Here is a 20,173-nt window from a genome sequence, read left to right as displayed (position 1 = left end):
CATTCTCTGTACTCCTTTTTTTTGTGGTATATTTTTGAATAAAAGTAACTGAGGCAGGCGAAATGTAATGGAAGGGCATTTTTACTTAATAATGAATAGATGGCTTTTTTCCATATATTTATGAAGTTATTTATATTTATACGACGTGTTTCGACCCTTAGGTCATTCTCAAGTACACTGCTCACTTGAAATTAACCTAACAGTCGAAACGCGTCACACGTTACTGAATGAATTTGTGGAAAAAAAGCCATCTCATTTCTATTAAGTCATGGAAAATTTTTATATTTCATTTGTTACACTTCGCAATAATTTGCAGCTTCACCACCAGAAAAGTCCCTTTTTTCTACTCTGAGGAATCTGAAACTGCCGAATTAGTGATGAATGCTTAATAAAATATTGGCTGAGTTACATCCCTATAAAGTCTACCTTGATTTTTAAAAGATATACTTTATTTTATTTTTACCACCCGTAGGATTAAATCCTCGAATAAGCTTACTTTGTAACAGCTGTATTGGAAATAAATTTACTCAGCTAGGCTCCTTTAACCTGGATTACTGGGAGAAAATATTTTTATTATCTCCGGAATCTCATGTTTTATTGAAGAATATCATCTTGTCTTGGGTAAATATCTCTTTGAACATGGCTCCCTTGAGTAAAAAGAAAAAAAAACCTCATCTATGAAAATTTTTTCACGGAAAAGGCGGAATTATTAAAAGTGTTGCTTCTTTGATCATTTTTCCTTGCTATTGAACAATTTTAAGTTAAATATATAAACTCAGCAAAGGAATGGGTTATGTAATTTCTCTATCTCTACTATCTTAATTGATCAAGCTCCATGTTTTCAGGGAAACAATAGTTGATAGGGTTTTCCACTTCCATCCTAACAATGTTTTTTACGTGATACCATCACGTGGACTACCATTCGTCTGGCTCCTTCATTTATATTTGTCTTACATGGGTGGAACTACCTGGAATAATTGCAAATGAATCCCGCCAGTGCAACTCTAGTAGTCATAGGAACTCGTAAACCTTTCCATCGCAACAAGGTTTAGCCCAAGGGAAAGATTTTTCAGAAATATCAGACATCAATTCAGCAGCAGCAGCATCTAAGAAAGTAGAAAAGATGACCAAAAAGATAGAGAAAAAGAAGGAATGAATAATCATGAATAGAATAGGGAAGTCTATGATGGGGGAGAGTAGCCTACCAGAATACTTCTTTAATGCTCCATGCAAACCTAACTTAATCGGTAGGCTTTAATAAATTTCTTAATTAAAGATACCATCAATTATTTGTCACATGAATTGTATATGGCTGCTTTTGAAATCGTAGAATTAACTGCATTTTAATGTTATAAAGACGCACAATATTGTAAGATTACTTTTATGGTCGCTGGTTTGAAAGGACCGTCGTGCTATTTTGGCCGGAGAAAAAATCAGTTCTTCAAGATTACCTTCCTTACTTTTTCACAAAATCCGTACTCAGTATTCGTTTGAATTTCGGAGAATATCTTTCCACATTTTCCATAAAGGACTCTCCACGCATCGAATGTCCCGTCAGAATTCATCATTGCACGATTGATAACGACCCTTCTCAAGACAGAGAGCCCTTTCTTGGGAAACAGTTTTGGTAAAAGAGCACAATTTCCCTGAGGTTTCGATGACAATGCTGCTTCAATCTTTATGTAACCTTTGACAGTAGTTTATATTGATATAGTTAATAATTTTAACATTTTTTTGGTTAGTGTAGGAAAAATGTCGGCCGAATTCGATTTTACGAGCAATCGATTTTTATTCGAAATATAAATCTTGACTTTTCAACAAAAAAAAAAGTCTGAACCAACAGATCGATTAATCGCAAAATATTGACGGTTCTTTTTGATAAAAAATGCAGTTTGTACAAAGTATTTATTCTACATTCAAAGTAATCATTCGAAAAATACTCGAAATACACATTTGAGGAGTAGAAAAAATCCCAAAAATATGCATAGAATAAATGATTGAATAATTATTGTTAAAAATTTACTATTCGGTTTTGCTAAACTTTTTTAGAAAGATTAACTTATTGGGTTGCTTTCTCGGTGATTGAAGGCGTACCTTTCCAATTTTACTGTCTCTAGGAAAGTTCTTTCACTTGGGACGAATGGCGACGACTCCCTCCCGTGATCTTGGCCTACGCTCAGTTGCGCGGCTGACTATTACGCGCTGCTAAGATCGAACGAATGGTCAATATCAACGTTAAAAAATCGAGTTTGGATCGAAACACGAAGATCATGGCTCGATCTCGATTTTCTCGAGCTTATGCTGTTATAATTCAATTTTCGATTTTAGTCAAAATTGATTTTTCCTTAACTACAGTAGGCCGTCCTGCATAATGGAAGTATTTAAGAAATATATCATTATAAGCCCTAAACTCAGACTTGAAATACGGGTTTATTATTTTGTAAGGGTAATTTGTTATGTGGTTCGGAATTACGTGCTTTCTCCCTTCTCTGGGTTGTGTTGTTATTTAAGGTCAACTGATCTATTCTTCAGTCAAGGCACCAGCGGTTAACATGCACGTCAATTCGAGAATAGCTGATTTAGCTTCACGTTGTGAAAGGTTTGATTGCAATATCGTTTTACATGGAAATATGGTGTATTTCCAAGTTAATATTCTCTATGTCGCTAATGAAGATATTCGATGTTAATTTCTCAATCAAAGCATAGCACATTGCATTTGAGCTTCCAGTGGATCCTAGCCTAATTCATAGAAAAGCAACTGTTTCAGGCGTGATATAGTGGGAGCTCGACGTATTGAAATGGAAGGTAGTTTCACTTTCCCACAATTATTTCAATGTGTACGACGCTTTTCGGCTCATAGGGCCATTTTCAGCCAGTGCAGAGGTCTTGTACCAGGTGATGGCTCTGTAAGCCAAGACGAAGTAAGCATTAAAATAATTGTGCAAAAGCAAATACAGGGTCTATTAAATAAGTATCGGGACTGATTCCAAAAATAAAATAATATTGCAGTCACCATAATAATTACTTTATAATATTCAAAATACGTTCTTCCTGCATCGATACACTTAGTTCGGCGCGTCTGCCACTCGTCAGAAGCCCGCTGGAAGTCGGTTTCCGGAATACTGATCAGAGCCTTTGTCGTCCCCGCTTGAACCGCCTCGATGGAGTCGAACCGATATCCTTTGAGCTCCATTTCTCCACCTCTCCACCAAGCCGGCAAGTCGGACCCCACATCCACCGCATTGTTGGAGCTACAGTGAACCAGTCCCGATACTTACTGAACGGACCCTGTATCTTTTATTTCAATAAATCATATAGAAACTGTCTGAATCTGTTACGTCTCATCAGTTCCTGACGAGTCATGCATCTTTCCTTCGTATTTAATTTAATTTATTTTTTATATCTTATTCTTAAACCACTGGAAACAGCATTTTTTGGACATTTTACACCGGGGTGTTCAACAAATGTGACAAGTAAACGTACATAAACAACCATACCCTGTATCGGGGAAACCTACCCAGGCGGGACTCGAACCCACCACCTCTTCTTTGGTAGGCGAGAACGTTACCCCGTCGCCACCGAAGCCGACAAAATTATTTTATTTAGTTTGTGGGTGATATTTTTACCTCCTACATCCATATGCTCGCTATATGTGCGTGGTGCTGTCTGACGTGTAGCACTTCTCTTTCAGTTTTTCTTTTCCTTTCAGTGTCCGATAACTTACCCACTACACGCTCGATGCATCATAGATTCTTCAGGGCTCTAGCACAAATATTTTTGTGAGCGCATACCTCAACGGGTTTGAAGGTATCGTAACTTTCAGGTATTATAATTTACTTATGTTGAGAAAGGTTTGATGGTTTGCTTTGGTTATTCTCACATTTATGCCCACTTGGGCCATAATTATCGTTCGCTGCAACACTAGGGAAGGATTATCAACACCATGGCGTGACCAAAGCATTTTGTTCGGCTTTTGATATTTCGATTCGAACAGACTCATTGTATTCCTTTTTCGGTTGAATTAAAACTCGCTGGTGGTGTGTATCAAACAGGTGCTAATTGGTCATTACGACGCTTTAACGAACGGTATATCGGCTTTTATATGTGGTTGAAGAGTTGTTTTGTTTCGGGAACTGAGTGCTATTGGCGGTTAATTTCTCTTCCGTAATTTTATCCCCTCTTTGAATTAATGTAGAAAGCCCTCCGTCCTCTAAATATAGTCCCTGAAACGCTCGCGACGAGGATTTTCCCTTATTTTTTCCGGGCTGTCTTAAGTTTTCCAAGAAAATTAATTAATCATGACATTAAAGGACGCTTTGTGGAAGGTGGTCTTATTTAAAGTTGACAGAGAAAAAGCTCGACGCCTATTTTTCTCAAATTTATTGATGAATTTAGCTATCTCCGCCAAGTCTGTAAAAAATAATTTTGGGCAGAATTGATTAATGTAGCCTCATATTTAACGGCTATTTTGTTCACAATTCTCCAAAACTTGAAATTAATTATAGAATATTTGAAGATAAAGTGGGAATTAGAATTAAAATGCTTTGGCAGAGGCTTCACTTGAAATAATAATCAGCTTTAAGCTTAAGTTGAAGGTTGTGGGGATTGTGGATTGTGGATTTATCATCACGTTGAGGGTTGTGGATTTATCATTACGTATTTTTTTAATTCCAATAAAAAGTGTCTATATTTGAGTGATTATTTCTGAGACTTTGGCAAGGAAATTTTTTTATTACAAAAACTATCCTAATTTTTGAGCTTTTTTTGTGCGGGAAAGTAACTAATTTGAGCCTTATTTCCTGTCATTATTACCACCAATTGTAAAAAATATATTGGCGAGGAGACAGGAACGGAAAAAAATCATATATAAAAAATGGAGAAGAATGTCTTAGAAAACAATGACAGTTTCAAAATTATGAATCATTTTTGAAAGAAATGTTTCCTTTTTACTTTGTTGTAAGGAGCGACGATTTTTATAACAGATGACAGATATTAAATTTGTCCATTACGTTACCATGTAGAGTACTAATTCCTTGCAAGATTTCACATGAATTGTGAGAAGAAATCTATCAGTGATGAAAACGAAGATATCCATTTCTATGCTTAGAAGGATCAAAGATGTCTATATGCAGTATTTAATAAATAATATATGTATAAACTGCTATGTGTCTTTGTGATAAAAACAGCAATAAATTTTCACTTGACCCACTTGATTCATACATGCCCAGTGCAAGAGTCGCTTCCTCGAGTCTGACAAAGCAAATCGCTTGCATGTAGATCTTGACCTGAAGGAGAATCCCGGAGGAATTTTCGCGACCTACCTTGGCCATAGTTCGCATGAATCTCAGGATATAATGCTCCCATTGTACAATTGTTAGGTGGAATGAGGAGTACATGCACCACTGAGGAATCTTAAGTGCATTCCCGCGTGTTGAGTACGAGTGGATGCAGTGGGCATACAGAGGTCGTAACTTGCAGGGGCCTACTTCATGCGAATGGCCTAGTACGGTTAAGTGACCACTTGTCCGGGGCAAAGGCGCGCATGATTACTGGCACTGAATCGTTGCCTAGTCTCTGACCATTAACTACCACTCTCATCTGATCTTTGTGGCTGAATTGATTCATTCCAGTTTTTGTCAATCCAGTGACGTTAAATAGTGCTGCGCGTATTGAAGTGCCTCTGTAGGTAATGTCTTTGATCTCTTGTTGCCGGCATGATTACCAAAAATCAATAATAGGCAATTAAACCATGAATCAGAATTAGCTTAGTCATTGTGAATGGTTCTTTTAACTTATAATCGCCTGCACAACCATCAGGAAAACGTATTGAATTCAATAGAAGTTTTCGATTATCTTGGAGAATAATTATACAGAATACATATGTTATAGTTATGCAGAAGAAGTGAAACAACGCACCACAATAATATTGATATAACCACAAATAAGGGCGAAGACCAGGGCAAATATGTTTCTAGCTTTAATTGATTATTTTTCGATGATTTTGAAGGCGACCACAAACAAAGGGCATTGACTATAGACGTGGAAAACGTATTGCTAAACTAAATCAAGATAAATTACAGGGCAGAGTGAAAATGACGCAGGGAAAATGCTATCTCAACGAAGTATGTATCATTGTTATGAAAATTTGAAAGCAGTTCCTACTAATTATACAATATCTAATGCCGGCATGAAAAACAGGGCTCAAATACGATGCCTTCCGGGTATTGAACTTTAAAGATCTGCATTTTTATACCGGTTACTTAGACAATATATGTATTTGTATACGGAAAAACTTTCGACGCCACCAATGTAAGAAATAAAAAGCAAATATGCTCATTGCTTCGAACCAAAAATATGAGATAAAGATGCGGCCATTGTGGTAAAGCCCGATAGAAGCCAGAATTCGTCAACCGTGATTTGGTATAGTCCACCGACGAAGAAGAGAGAGAAGGTACTATATCATACTGGTCTGGCTGCACATCGAATATTCGTTAAACGTATGGGGCATGTGGAGAGAGAGTTTTAATCTGCGAACTAAATAAAATTACCAGGAAAGTTGCGGAATTCGTCAAAAAATGCTGTGAGCAAACAGAGAGTGTTGCACAGCTTTTACAAGAGTCGGTCTGGGAGCCGCTAGAGACTCGCAGGCTGTGTGACAGGCTCTGATGAAGCAATTAATAACCGATAATTACCTCAAAGTGGGACTCAGAGAACATAATCATAGAACCATACTATATTTCCTGATCCTTGAGAAAACATAAACTTACCGCAATATTTTACCGAACGTATAGCTATAGAAACTCCTTACATCCCCGAACAACAAAGGACTTTTTTAATTATTAGTTTATGGTAAAATAGTTCTCGGAGTATAGGTCAATGTATGTGATGCAAAAAAGTTTTAGCCAGCGTTTCTGTTCATTTTAAACTATCATCAGGGCTCTGAAAGAAAATATGATCATGAGGTTAATTTGAGAAAAAGAATTTTCAAAGAAATGGTACATATATCTAAACCAATTAACAGTTGTAATAAAAAAAAGATATAGAAAACCTTAGTAATATTTATTTTTATTTAATTAATCGAAATTAATGGTAACTAGGTTTGGTAATAGCTTAGTAACCTAATATCAATAAATATTTACTTACAAAGCTAAGGTATGTCAAATTTTTTTGTGCATTCTGTTCTTCTGTATATATATTTAAAAAAATTGTATTGTTGCAAAAAATCTATCGTTGTGTTTATTTATGTAAAAATATTGTATATTATTGTATTTTATATTGTTCTCATGTTTTCTTCCATAGCCCTGATGATAGTTTGAAATAAACAGAAACGTTGGCTAAAACTTTTTTGCATCACATACATTGGTTTATATTGACCTATACTCCGATAACTATTTTACCATGAATTAAACGAGGTCAAGATAAGAAGAAAAAAATTTATTATTAGTTTGAAATAAGGTTGAAAAATCTCTTTCAGTAAGACATAAATCGTTTAGTATTCTCGCACTGGTTAACGGCTGGTGTCTTAAGGGCCACTTTAGACGAGGCACGTGCTTGCACAGTCTGATGTGTGCATGAAGTCACAGTCAAAATTGCGTCGTCGTAAAGCGGTGAATTGCTAGAACGCATGCGAGAATGCATGGTCGTGATAAGGCAAAATAGCCCCCGTTCTGACTTCGTTCGCGCAATTCCACGGCACATTGAGAAAAAAATGCAGTTCTCACCTGCGCAGTTACGTGCCCCGTCTAAAACGGCCTTTTTACCTTCCGCCGCATGCTAATGTATGCAGGAGACAAGCGGGATAGTACGCAATTGTAATGCGAAAAAGGTTTTTTTAAAGGCCGTTATACAAGGGGCACGGAATTGCGCAGGTTAGAACTGCATTAATTTCTAAAATGGTGTGGAATTGCGCTATTGATTGAACGAAATTAGATGAGGGGCTATTTTGCCACCTCACGTCCACGCATTTTCGCATGCGTTCTAGCAATTCACCGCTTTACACGACGCAATTTTGACTGCGCCTTCGTACACACGTCAGATTGTGCAAGTACGTGCCCCGTGTATAACGGCCTTTGGAATAAATGCAAAGAACAAGGGAGAGAGTTCAAAGAAAGTCGTGAATTTTCCGTGGCAAATGTATAGAAGGATGTGTACAAAGCGAGGACGATATGAAAAAATTTGAATGATGCTATAGGATGGAGGAAGTGTAGGGTGAATACGAAAGAGAAGACTCAAAGAGGTGTGATGTATGTATGGCAGGAAGACGTGGGGTAGAATTCCATTCTTGGTAGCTTTAAAAGGGCCACGTATTGTGGCATCGACAAGGTAAGCTGCATATTTTGAGTATGATAAATACGGGGAGTGTTCGTAGAGAAAATATGAGGGATAGATGCGAGGATGGCAAGTAAGTCATGTAAGAAAAAAATGTGTATTCCTTTAACTGATGTAATACGTAATGACAGTATGCTTACGCAATTGGGGAAAAGAAATGAGCTTAAATAATGACAAAAATTTGAAATATACGAGAGATGTATGATAGTGCAATATAAAAAGCCGTTATTTAGGAAATTCTGAGAACTTTGAGGAGCCCTTTGGCACGTAACGAGTTATACTTGTGGAGATGGGTAAGTAAGAAAATTTCTTCGTTTAACCAATCAATGTATTAAAGCTTATGAAGCAATTCCCTGTATAATCTCAGTCCGTGACTTAGTTTCATAAACATAAACAAATGAAAAAGACCTTCTTCGAAACAATATAAGAGATGATGGGAACATTTACGGTCGCCACACACTATTCTTTTACCATTAATAGGAGTAACGACAAAGAAAATGACGATTTTGCTGTGTTTTATGTTAAGATAATCTCATATCCTTGTGATTTCAAATTCTACCAGTCCATAGTTTCCAGTATCCAAAAATGTTTTGAATTCAATGAGGCCGAACTAAAAAAAAAAATAGCGCTTACCGAAGACTATGATAATAATTATTCGCAGCTCGGATAAATTTTAAGTGTCATCCACTTTCTACATCAGGTATTTTTTCTACATCTACTTCTTACTAAATCAGGGAATTCTGCTTGAGAAAAAAATGCCATTTTCCTTAAAATTAGCGGGGCATTATTTTATGCGTTACCATTATTCAGCCATGAGTTTCATAGGTAATAAAACGAAAAATACGTCCTTGTCATGACTATTTAAAAGCGTGATCCTCTTCCTGTGCTTCATCGACTGGTGGTGAAGAAATATAGGCTTCCCGTGCTACCATTCCTGGAATCGCATTCGAACATCCGCATTTTTTATTCAGATTCTTGCGGCAATAATGGTCTGAGCAAAGGAAAAATGTTCATTACTGTTCATGGTGTTTCAGGCGTAATCTGCAATACTTCAAGAGGTGGTAGGGGAGACAATTTTAAGCATTTTTTTTGCCCATAAACATAGTGTCACTACTGATTAGTTACTGAGCTATGGCAACGCAAATATTTTTTTTTGATGCACTTTGCAGTTACTATGTATGGTTTTCTTGAGTATCCAGCCTTTTCGACGTTTTATTTAAAACCTTGTTTTTAAAAGGAAATTAAATTTTTAAGCGTGCGAAAGATCCACAGAGAAAAAATCATCCGCCTTGACTGGGATTCGGTCGAGTGCTTTAGCCAGTTGAGCTACAGAGGCTTCATTCTTCCCTGTGGATATTTGTGGACCCTACCGTACAAGGTGTCGCTGGACTGCTGAGCATATGATGCCACAAGCAGTCCAAATCGTGCGCACAGCGCCACAGTCGGGGAGTAGGCTCGGACATAGAACACGAAGAGATGTTCGCTCTTGACTAGTTTAACGTATACCGGGACTAGCCGCGGTGATTACGGGAGTCACCCGCAATGCAAAATCGTGCGAAAGGTCCGCAGAGAAAAAAAAGGTCAAGGCGGATGAATTTTTCTCTATGGATCTTTCGCACGATTGTGCATTACGGGTGACTCCCGTAAAAAGTTATCACCGCGGCTAGTCCCGATATACGTTAAACTAAATTTTTAAGGTTGAACGAAAATGCGTGATTATAATAGTCTTTAGCAATTAATCTCAAAATGGGTGAGATTGTGCAATCGTATCTTTGATACTCGTTCAAAGATATAGTTAAATGAAGCTCAAAGATGATTCAGGCAATTATTATCGCACATTTTCGTTCGATAAAGCCAGGTGATATTTTGCAAAAAAGGGGAAGGATGAAGTAAAAACTAGCCTTTATTTAGAATACCAAACCCCGCCGGTTTCGAAAATTTTGCGTAATTTTCAAGAGTACTCTGGATAGAGTACACTTGAAAATTGTATGATCTGACCAAATACTCTTGAAAATGACGTGAGAATTTAGAAACCGGTCAAGATGGTATTTGTAACAATGTATGGAAATTAAAGAGAATAAAGAAAAAATGAAGTACCTGCTGCTGGAAAAATATTACTTAAAAAATAAGGAAGAAGGATTGTTTTTGCTCTTATTTTGATATTTAACCTTGATTTATGTTGTATATGACGGAATATATTTATTTTAATAACTTAAGTGTTAAACTATTTGTTTTGGAGTACCAGGTGGCAAACTTACCTCCTTTACTGCGAGTCGAGCGCCGGCAATTCACTGTGAAAGACCTCTCTCTGGCACTTCCAATTTTGCGATTAAAAATTATTCCTGGAGTGCTCCTTAATATTCCTCAAATTCACCCTCTTTGTCTCATCCTGTCTCGACATGAATTTCGCCATGTCGCGACACTTGAAAAGCTTTCATTACGTACTAACAGCTGGAAACATTATTACCTTGATAATATAGGAATCGTGAGAACCTTTTTTCACTAATTTTTATTTTTGACCTCAATTTAGGTTGTTTATGACGGAAAAATATTTTTTTAGACTGCTTCCTTGAAAACTATTTATTTTGAAGAACGCAGTGGAAAAGATACCTCCTTTATTGCGAGTCGAACGCCGGCCATTAATTGTGAAATACCTGTGAAACTCTCAATTTTGCGATTAGTCATTATTCGTCGAGTTATCCACAATATTCCTCTAATTCACCCTCTTTTTCTTTTCCTGTATCGACACAAATTTCGCCATTTTGCGACACTTGAAAAGCTTTACTTACGTACTAACACCGAGAAAAATTATTACCTTAAAAGTATAAATATCGAAAGATTATATGTGCTATTATTTTGATTTTTAACCTCGATTTATTTTGTTTATGACGGCAAAATATTATTTTTTGACAACTTACTTGAAAACTATTCATTTTAGAGTATGCAGTGGGAAATTTACCTCCTTAACTGCAAGTTGAGGGCTGTTAATCCGCTGTGAAATACCAATGACACTCAATTTTACGATTAGAAATCATTCCTCGAGTGCTCCATAATATTCCTCAAATTCACCCTCTTTGTCTCATCCTGTCTCGACATGAATTTCAAAATTTCTTGACGCTTGGAAAGCTTTAATTACGTACTAATAGCTGGAAAAATTATTACCTTGATAACATAGGAATCGAAAGATCATTTTTTTCTTACTTTGATATTCAACCTCGATTTATGTTGTTTATGACGGAAATATACCCGTGACACTCTCAATTTTGCGATTAGACATTATTCCTCGAGCGCTCCATAATATTCCTCAAATTCAACCTCTTTGTATCATCCTGTCTCGACACGAATTTCGCCATTTCGCGACGCTTGAAAAGCTTTTCTGGTTTTCGGGCGCTGGAATGTGTGCTCCAAATTAAGCCCCGTGGAATGAATACGTGCTTGTGTTTCACTCCTCTCTCGGGTCGATGGGATACGAAATTATAATTCCTCCACGGCAATATTTCTCGTCCGGGACCTGGGAGCGTCACTTGGAATGGGGAGAGGGAGGGGGGGATATTCAGTGAACTTGATTTGATCTTTGAAGTGCGTAGAATTGTGCTCATCCATCCTCGCCTCTCAGGCCCTAATGCCAGCGTGAAAGTGGTTTCTCACGTTTTGGATAATTGAGTTTCACTTTCAGCCTTTTAATCACTATTTCATATGAGATTATCACTCCTACAGTGCTACTACAATTTAGGATTATTATTTAAGTATTCTATGGATTAAGGTAGGTTTAACTGATGTAATACGTAATGACAGTATGCTTACACCATTTGGGAAAACAAATGAGGTGAAATAATGAAAAAAAGTTGAAATATACCAGAGATATATTGTAGTGCACGGAGCACTTAAGGAACATTATGGCAGGCTTTTCTTCCTCCATGTACTTCCCTCTACAATTCACAATAAGACCTACTCCCTTTAATTCTATCAAAAACTCCTATTCCCTTCCTTCCTCTCCCTTGTTCACCCAACATTCTACCCTGTAACACAGTTTTCAGCACCCTCTCTCCGCTAAGTACTCCCTCCATCCATACCTTCTGTGTCCTCCGTATCTCATCTGAAAGATGCCTCTCCTCACCCACCATGTCCAGCACTTGATCGTCTTTCCTCCTCTCCGTCCACCTCAACTTCTCCATTCTTCGCCACACCCACAACTCGAATGCCTCCACTCGTTTCTCGTCCTCCTTCCTAAGTGTCCACGTTTCTGCACCGTAAAGCGCTACACTTTAGATCAACGTCTTCATTAACCTTTTCTATCGATAGGTATCAAAATAAGGGTGCATGTATATATGATAGGCAGTATCAGCATCCCCTATAGTGTCATAAAGTACCATTGATAGGCGTATCTTTCCATGCATTTCCTGTCGAAATTACGTTTTGTATTATGCAACTATTGGTATTTATTTTACGATCCTAAGCAAAATATTTGCATAGTTAGTGGTGCAGAAATCGATATTTCTGATTCGATTCATGCTGGCTATTAGCATACCTTATGGTTAACGAGGATCATACCTTCGAACATTCCATAAACAAAATAAAATCCTAGAAGTGCGAGGTTACCCAGGGAAAGGAACTGTCCTACCCTATGTGTATGTTACTTACACGCCTGTGACTTAGTCCGAGGTAGGCTCTACCTGCATTGAGTTTAAATACTGAGTGCCACATGGCATACCATGCTATATCTACCATCAGGATTTTTGGTTAAAAATATAATTTTTTTGTACCCAACTTTAGGCTTATCAGCATTTTTATTGTCAATGCCATTATTTTTCATTGAAAATTGGATATGATCAAAGGTAGTAGGCCTTATTATGAATTGAAGAGGGAAATCCATGTTGGGAGGGGACACTGGCGGAAGACTCCTTATATATTCCATGCAAACCTACTGGTTGGTACTTTAATATTAATAATACTAATTTTAATTTTAAAAATAATAATATAATACCATTGCATAGTAAATATTATATTATATAATTAATTTAATAATTATTCTTATATGAAATATAATAATAATAGTAATAATAATTGTTATTATCATTTTAATGATGTTAATTAATTTTAATCGTAATGACCAAATTGCCCGAGATGGTGTCACAATGAAATGGACTTCTGAAACGGGAATTGTGTTAATCTTTTGTTTTTTTTTGTTTTTAAGCCTGATCAAGCGGCTTAGAATTTAGGCAGAAGGCGGAGTGAGCACTCAGAAATCCGGTCCGTATTATTGGAGGTGCAATCTCTCCCCGGAACACCTTTTAAAGCACCTATTGTGAGCATGCCTGGCGCCCTGAATAGTCGCGGTGGAAAATCGAAACGCGCAGGGCGTGCGTCTCTTGTTTGAAAAATAAAATAAACGCCTCTCTCCGCTCTCTTGTCTCTCTTTCCCTCCCCCGAATAAGAGAGGGTGCTCCCGATATAATTCGAAGCTGATGATAATGAGAACAATGCTGCGACGGTACGCAAATGATCTTTTTCCGGCTGGGTGGCCAGGAGTTTCCCTTCAGCGCTTATTGTGTTCGTTGGAGAGGCCTCGGTTGGGGGGGAGACTATGAAAGGGAAACTTGGAAGAGCGAACGCTAAGAGGAGAAGAGTGGAAGAAAGTGTAATAGGTGGGGTAGAAGGATAAATATGCGGATTGGGAGGCAGAAATCTACTCCTTTTTAAAAAGCGAGATTGCACCGTAGGGTTTCAGCTGAGTAAGAACTGCAATTAAGGGGGTTTGCGCTAAATACCATGTAGGGATATGTAATTTACATGAAAATCAAAAGTAATCTCGTCTATTTTAACATCGATCGACGAATTATATTATTTCCGGTCCGTATTTTCTGTATGAAATGAAAAAATGCTCTTTTTATACCCTCTTATGGCGATATTTTCCTAACATTAGGGAAATTTTGATTATCATTTGACTATATATCCTTTAGTCTGGCAAAAAATAATGTGAAATGAATCAAGAACTGTTATGAAAACTGATGGTGGGCACCTTACGTAGGCGTTAGAAAATTGTTGTAAAATCCCGTTTGTTGCACTGTGGCGCTGTGGTCGGCTCAAATTGCTAGAAAATGTATTGAATATAAAATATAAGGGTCACATTACCCGTATTCTGTTTACTATAATTAGTCTTATTAAATGACAAGTATTTGTTTTAGATCGTGCTGTCACATACCTAACTCCCAAAACAAACTTCCATGATTTACGAACGAAACTTTGCTTTTAAACGCAGAGGGAAATACCGCGTTAAGAAATGAGTTGCATGGGAATGTTTCGGGGAATAACGACAAGAATTCAGCACTTTGAGTAGGTTATTAGGATTAAGTCATCTACAGCCCAATTTCCCTCAGGGTAACTAAGATTCATCCTAGGGCCTCAGTATCAAGGGGGGCCGATATTAAAATTGTCAGCAAAATTAAAATTACTTTATTCTAAAAAAAGCATATTTTTTAATGCAATGATATATATCATAGTAATGATGTATTTAATTGTCTCTCATGTAGTTTACAAACTAAACAATGGGAGATGAAAGGGCCTCATGAGTGGAATAGCCCAGGGCCTCATTATTCTTAATCTGGGCCGGAAGTTATCCAAAAGAGAGGGACTTTTCGCTGGAAATTGACAAAGCCTTGTATTTACTTCAGAAATAAATAAATGCCATGAGAAATTCTGGGAAAGCCATTCCATTACTTCTCATACTAATAGAAAAATCAGCCCAAAATCAGCCTACAGCATCTGATATTGAATTTCCCACTCGTAATTCATTCTGCTTTCTTGGCACTTTGTTTTAGTCATCTTTAAGTGTGTTCTCAGTCATAAATTTCGATAAAATTTCATCTCATGTTTCACTGCGGTTATTCTATGCATTTTGTTGAAAAGGCTTTTTGTATTAACGCAATAGAACAGGATTTACATAATTGCCAATCTAATATGTACGTTTATCCATTTAAAATCAACCTGTGTTGATTTTTGGTGCATGGAATAAAAATAATTTAAAGGGTAAAGCTTAAGAGCATATTTTTATTACCAAACTTCTATATTATATTTGGTGATAATATTAGACTGTTCATGGAGTTGGAGACTCTTTGTAAAGTCAACTATCGCCATACCTGCAGTAGATAAAAAAATGCCGACATGTTCCAGGGAAAATTAAGAAGTTTAGATAAAAAGTGTGGTAAAAAATATGAGGGGGTACTTTCAACTAGAATTATTGATTGTGAATGTAAAACTTGACGGCATCACTGCTATTTTTACAGTACCAAATGAATAAGAAAGGGTTATTGTTGCATTATTTAAGAGTAAGGAGGGAAGGGATGGATAAAAAATACTTCTAATTTTGTTTTAATCATGAAAGAACATTTTAAAAACTGCTATGTTTTGCATGAGGTGTCTTCGTCATGTGAATTGCTACTTAACGGTCCCTTTCTCGATTCTGTTAGGGATATTTAAGTTTATTTTCAATTTACCTCTCTTACTTGTTAAACCTTGAGAGCAAAATAGTGGATGAAACAGATTCAAATGAAATAGTAGAGCAACTAATTGTAGGGAAATCTAGATGATTTTTATTGATGTATGGAATCTACTTAACGCGAATGGCGAAGCTAATGATGTTATTCAGATTTATAAATTTTAAATTAATTTTTCACCACTAACGGGGCTTTTACATGCTTTTTTGAACTTTATTTTTACGCATATAGTACCTCGATTATATAAATATATTGGGGTGATTATCTAGAGAAAAATCACCAGCACGCAAAAATTTCTTAAATAAAGGAGAATAGGATAGATTTCAGTTAATAAGGTTCTTATCTTGGGATTACGGTGGTTGATGCTAGCGAAACCGTGACTTGTTTTTAAACTAATGCCAAAACACTCCACTGGATAAGGCCGAGTGTTATAACATTTATTTTAAAAATAGAATTTTTATCAATTAATCCAGATATAAAAAATCAGCATTATTAAAACCAGCGGAATTTTATACATTCCGATATTTCACTAATTGATCGGGAGCTTTTACCGAGAACAATTAGCAGCACCCAAGAATAGCTTGGATTAGGAAGAATATGATAGAAAAAAATGATGTTACAATTTTATAATATTTTGGGACTTTGTTGGCCCATGGTATCGATAGATAGTCCTAGATTGTTTCATTGAATTTAGTGGAGAGGCAAGTTTTTTTATTTTATGCCCCCCGAAGCATGAAAAATTTCATCATTATTTACCCGCGGAAAGCAATACATTCCGAAATTTTGTCAAATTAAAATTTAATTAGGGGGTGCTTTTACCTGCCTACAAGAATGAGAATAACTTGAATTGGGGAGAATTTGATAAAAAAATGATATTAAAACTTTTATAATAATTTGGAATATCTCGTGATATCGAAACCATTGTATATTTTTATTAGATTTCACCCAAAGTATTCCCCCCTTCTGAAGCCTCTGGCCGAAGTCTAGTTTAGAGTTTTATATCCTGCCGGGGGTCTAAGGGCATTGGAATTCCACCCCCCTGTGGGGTCCGGAGGGCCATCCCCAGGAAATTTGTTAATGTTAGCCTCTTAAAACAGCATTTTAAGTACTATCTGAGACTAAAATTTGTTTAAAATTTTGATGTTTTTGTGTAATCATTTACATTTAATTTAGTAAAAAAATCTACAACGATATTGATACCAGAAGCCAACATAATCCCAAAATGTTATAAAAATTATTTTATAAATTCTTTATATCATATTCCAAGCTATTCGTGGCTAATTGCTCTCGGTAAAAGTTCCCGATAATTTTACACAATCCCGGAATTTATAAATTTACGTGGGTTCCGTGGGTGCTTATTTATTTAAAATATCTGAATTAATTAATAAAAATACGGTTAAAAGTGTGTAATATTCGGCCTCACCCGGTGGAATGCTTCGGCATTTAATGAAAAATCAATCACTGTTTTGCTATAATGAGTCATCGTAATCCCAAAATAATAAGTACCTTACTATGTGAAATTTATCCTTCCTATTCTTTTTTATTCTAGCTATTCTTTCGTGCTGGTAATTCTACTCCAGAAGAGCAGAAGCGCCCAATTATATTTATAAAATTTAGGTGCTACACGCGAAAAAATAATGTTCAATGAGGCTTGAAAAAGCCGCGTTAATGGTAAAAAAAACTAGTTTGGAAGTTACAAATTTGAATATCACCATCATCCATGCCATTTGCATAATGTAGATTCCGTACACAAAAAAATATCATATTACTTCCTTTGAAATAATTTTCTCTATTTTTGAATTTTATTCTTTTTCATGAAGTATTTTCCTGTTAAGGCTTAAGTAGGATGAGATGTCAATTTAAAATTAACTTACATATGTCAAATATAATTCAGTGAGGTTCGGTTACGTAGCAATTCACATGATAAAGTTACCTCATGCGAGGGATACATAACTGTTTTTTTTAGTGCCCTTTCAGTATCATAATAGTATTTGAAGCTGTCTTTCCTCTTCTTATCCCACCTTATTCCAAAATAATGCAACAATAATTTTGTACGATGTAATTGGCACAGCGATTGTCAAATTTCACTTCCAACGTCAGTAATTCGAGTTGAAACTTTGAAAATGAAACCCTCCAAAACTCCGCCCATGAAGTGAAGCCGGAGATAAGGAAATTCATTTCCTATGTTAATAGTTAGGATTTTTAGATAAAATGAAAGGAAGTTGTCCTTACAGTGAGCTGAAGATGAAGACCGTGAAAGAATCTGCCAGAATTATTCTTAAATACCCCATGCAAACCTACCTTAATCGGTAGGAAACCTAAATGATAATTCAATTCAGAGGGTCATGAAGATCTTCAGAGGGTTTGAAGAAATATACAGAGAGTGGTGGAATTAGATAATATTGGCCTTTTTAGGGTTATGTGATTTTACGGAGTAAAAATGGTAAGTACTCTAGGGAAATATACTTTAATCGGTAGGATACTTCAATAAATAATTGCTCATAGTTGAAGTGCATCACTCGAGGTGGCGTGTATACTATGTCAAATAAATGAAAATAGAGGAATGGGCGTGTGAGTGGAAGAAGGAAGTACATGAAGGAAGGTGAGTCTGCCAGAATTCTACTAAAGTACTCTATGGATACCTACCTTTAAAGTATTCAACCGATTAAGGTAGATTTTCATGGAGTATTTAAGGAGCATCCCCATCCTTCATGTACTTCCCTCTTCAATTCACAATTACACCTACTACGCTTCGTTCTATCTGCAAATCCTATTCTCTTCCTTCCTCTTCTTCGATTACTCAGCATTCTACCCTCTAACACTGCATTCAAAATCCCTTCCCCGCTAATTACTTCCTCCATCCATGCCTCGGTAGAAAAATTGATATAATAACTTATATTGTATTTTGGGATCATGATGGCTCATGGTATGGAAGTTAAATTAGATATTTTTTATTGAATTAATTGGAAAGGAAAGTATTTTTTATCGTATTTCACCCGAAGCATTTCCCCCCAGCTGAAGCCGGAGACAAGGGAATTCATTTCCTACGATCATAGTTGTAGTACATCACTCTCGGTGGCACGTACTGCTTTAAATAAATGAGAGTGGAGGAATCGGGAGTGGGGGAAGTCGGAGGGAACGCTGTGTCTCTCCTTTTTGGCCTCTCCCCGCGCTAGTCTCCATCTGCCGCGCCGCTCGACTGCTCCCCCGCTCCTTTCCAATTGTTTCTTCTATTTCCCCATTTCGTCCATCCTCCGCCTTTCTCTCGGCATCCTTTCTTCCACTTCCATCCCGTGCCTCGCAACTTGTTCCTCCTCCTATCCCAGAAAAGCCCATTCATCTAACCACCCCCGCAGCAGCGGAGAGCGCAGGGTGGAAGGCGCAGTAGGATAGGATAGGGAAGGGATGCTGTGTGGCTCCAGCGTTGCCATGGAAACGGCCGGCTGGGATCCTCTCTCTCCTCCTCCTGCTCCTTTCTCTCTCTCTCTCCGGCAGGAGGCTGAAACACGGCAGACGGAGGGGAGGGGGGTCTTGCTAGGGGTGGGGGAAGAGGGGGCATTGGAGGGGAAGCGTGTAGGGGTGCCTTGCCCTCAACTCCAGTGAGCAGCCTCCCTCAGATCGCTCGGGCAACCCGGTCCCGCAGGGTCGTATCCTCGTTCCCCTTCTCTTTTTCTCTTCTCAAAAAACCAACACTTTTATAGAACCCTCAGTACGTCACATTTTCCCCTAAAACCTGCTTGGAGAAGCTCGTCTCCTCGGCTTGGACTGCCCCACGACCGTAGGATTTTTTTCTGCACCACAAATTTATCTCGACTTACCGGCGAGTTTGGAGAAGGTTGGAGATCTGATTCGTCTTCTCCCGTTGTGGAACGCGATTTATTACACGCCCACGCGCGAAGAGGCATATAATTTGATCGCCATTCAAGAAAAGACGGTATTGTTTCGCCAGATTATCTTCGATTTTAAATTTTCATCAACCCTAAGGAACTGAGAAGAGTGGAGGAATTTGAGCTCCCGTGAAATCTGTGGAAACTGTCCTAAAAAAATTCTCGTGACCGAGTGACTTAATACTAATATTGAAGTCTCTATATGGCGATTGGTGCTCCAGATTTATCAGATTCTCGACGTTGGCCCAAAAATTGAAAGTGGAGTGAATCATTTTGGTATTGACCGCTGTCATAACATGTGTGACCCGTGCAAAGAAAAATTTTTGTCATTCAATACCCACACGTGACTTATATGGTTACGAGAATCATTTCTGACGCTGGAATCTCCCGAGTTAATTAGTGAACCGGTGACTTGGAAGAGGAGTGATATTTACCTCGACTACAACCCAGTGGACTGTTGAGTAA

This window comes from Ischnura elegans, chromosome 11 (genome assembly GCF_921293095.1).
Source record: "Ischnura elegans chromosome 11, ioIscEleg1.1, whole genome shotgun sequence".
NCBI classification, from domain to species: Eukaryota; Metazoa; Arthropoda; class Insecta; order Odonata; family Coenagrionidae; genus Ischnura; species Ischnura elegans.
Note: the sequence above shows the minus strand (reverse complement) of the source record.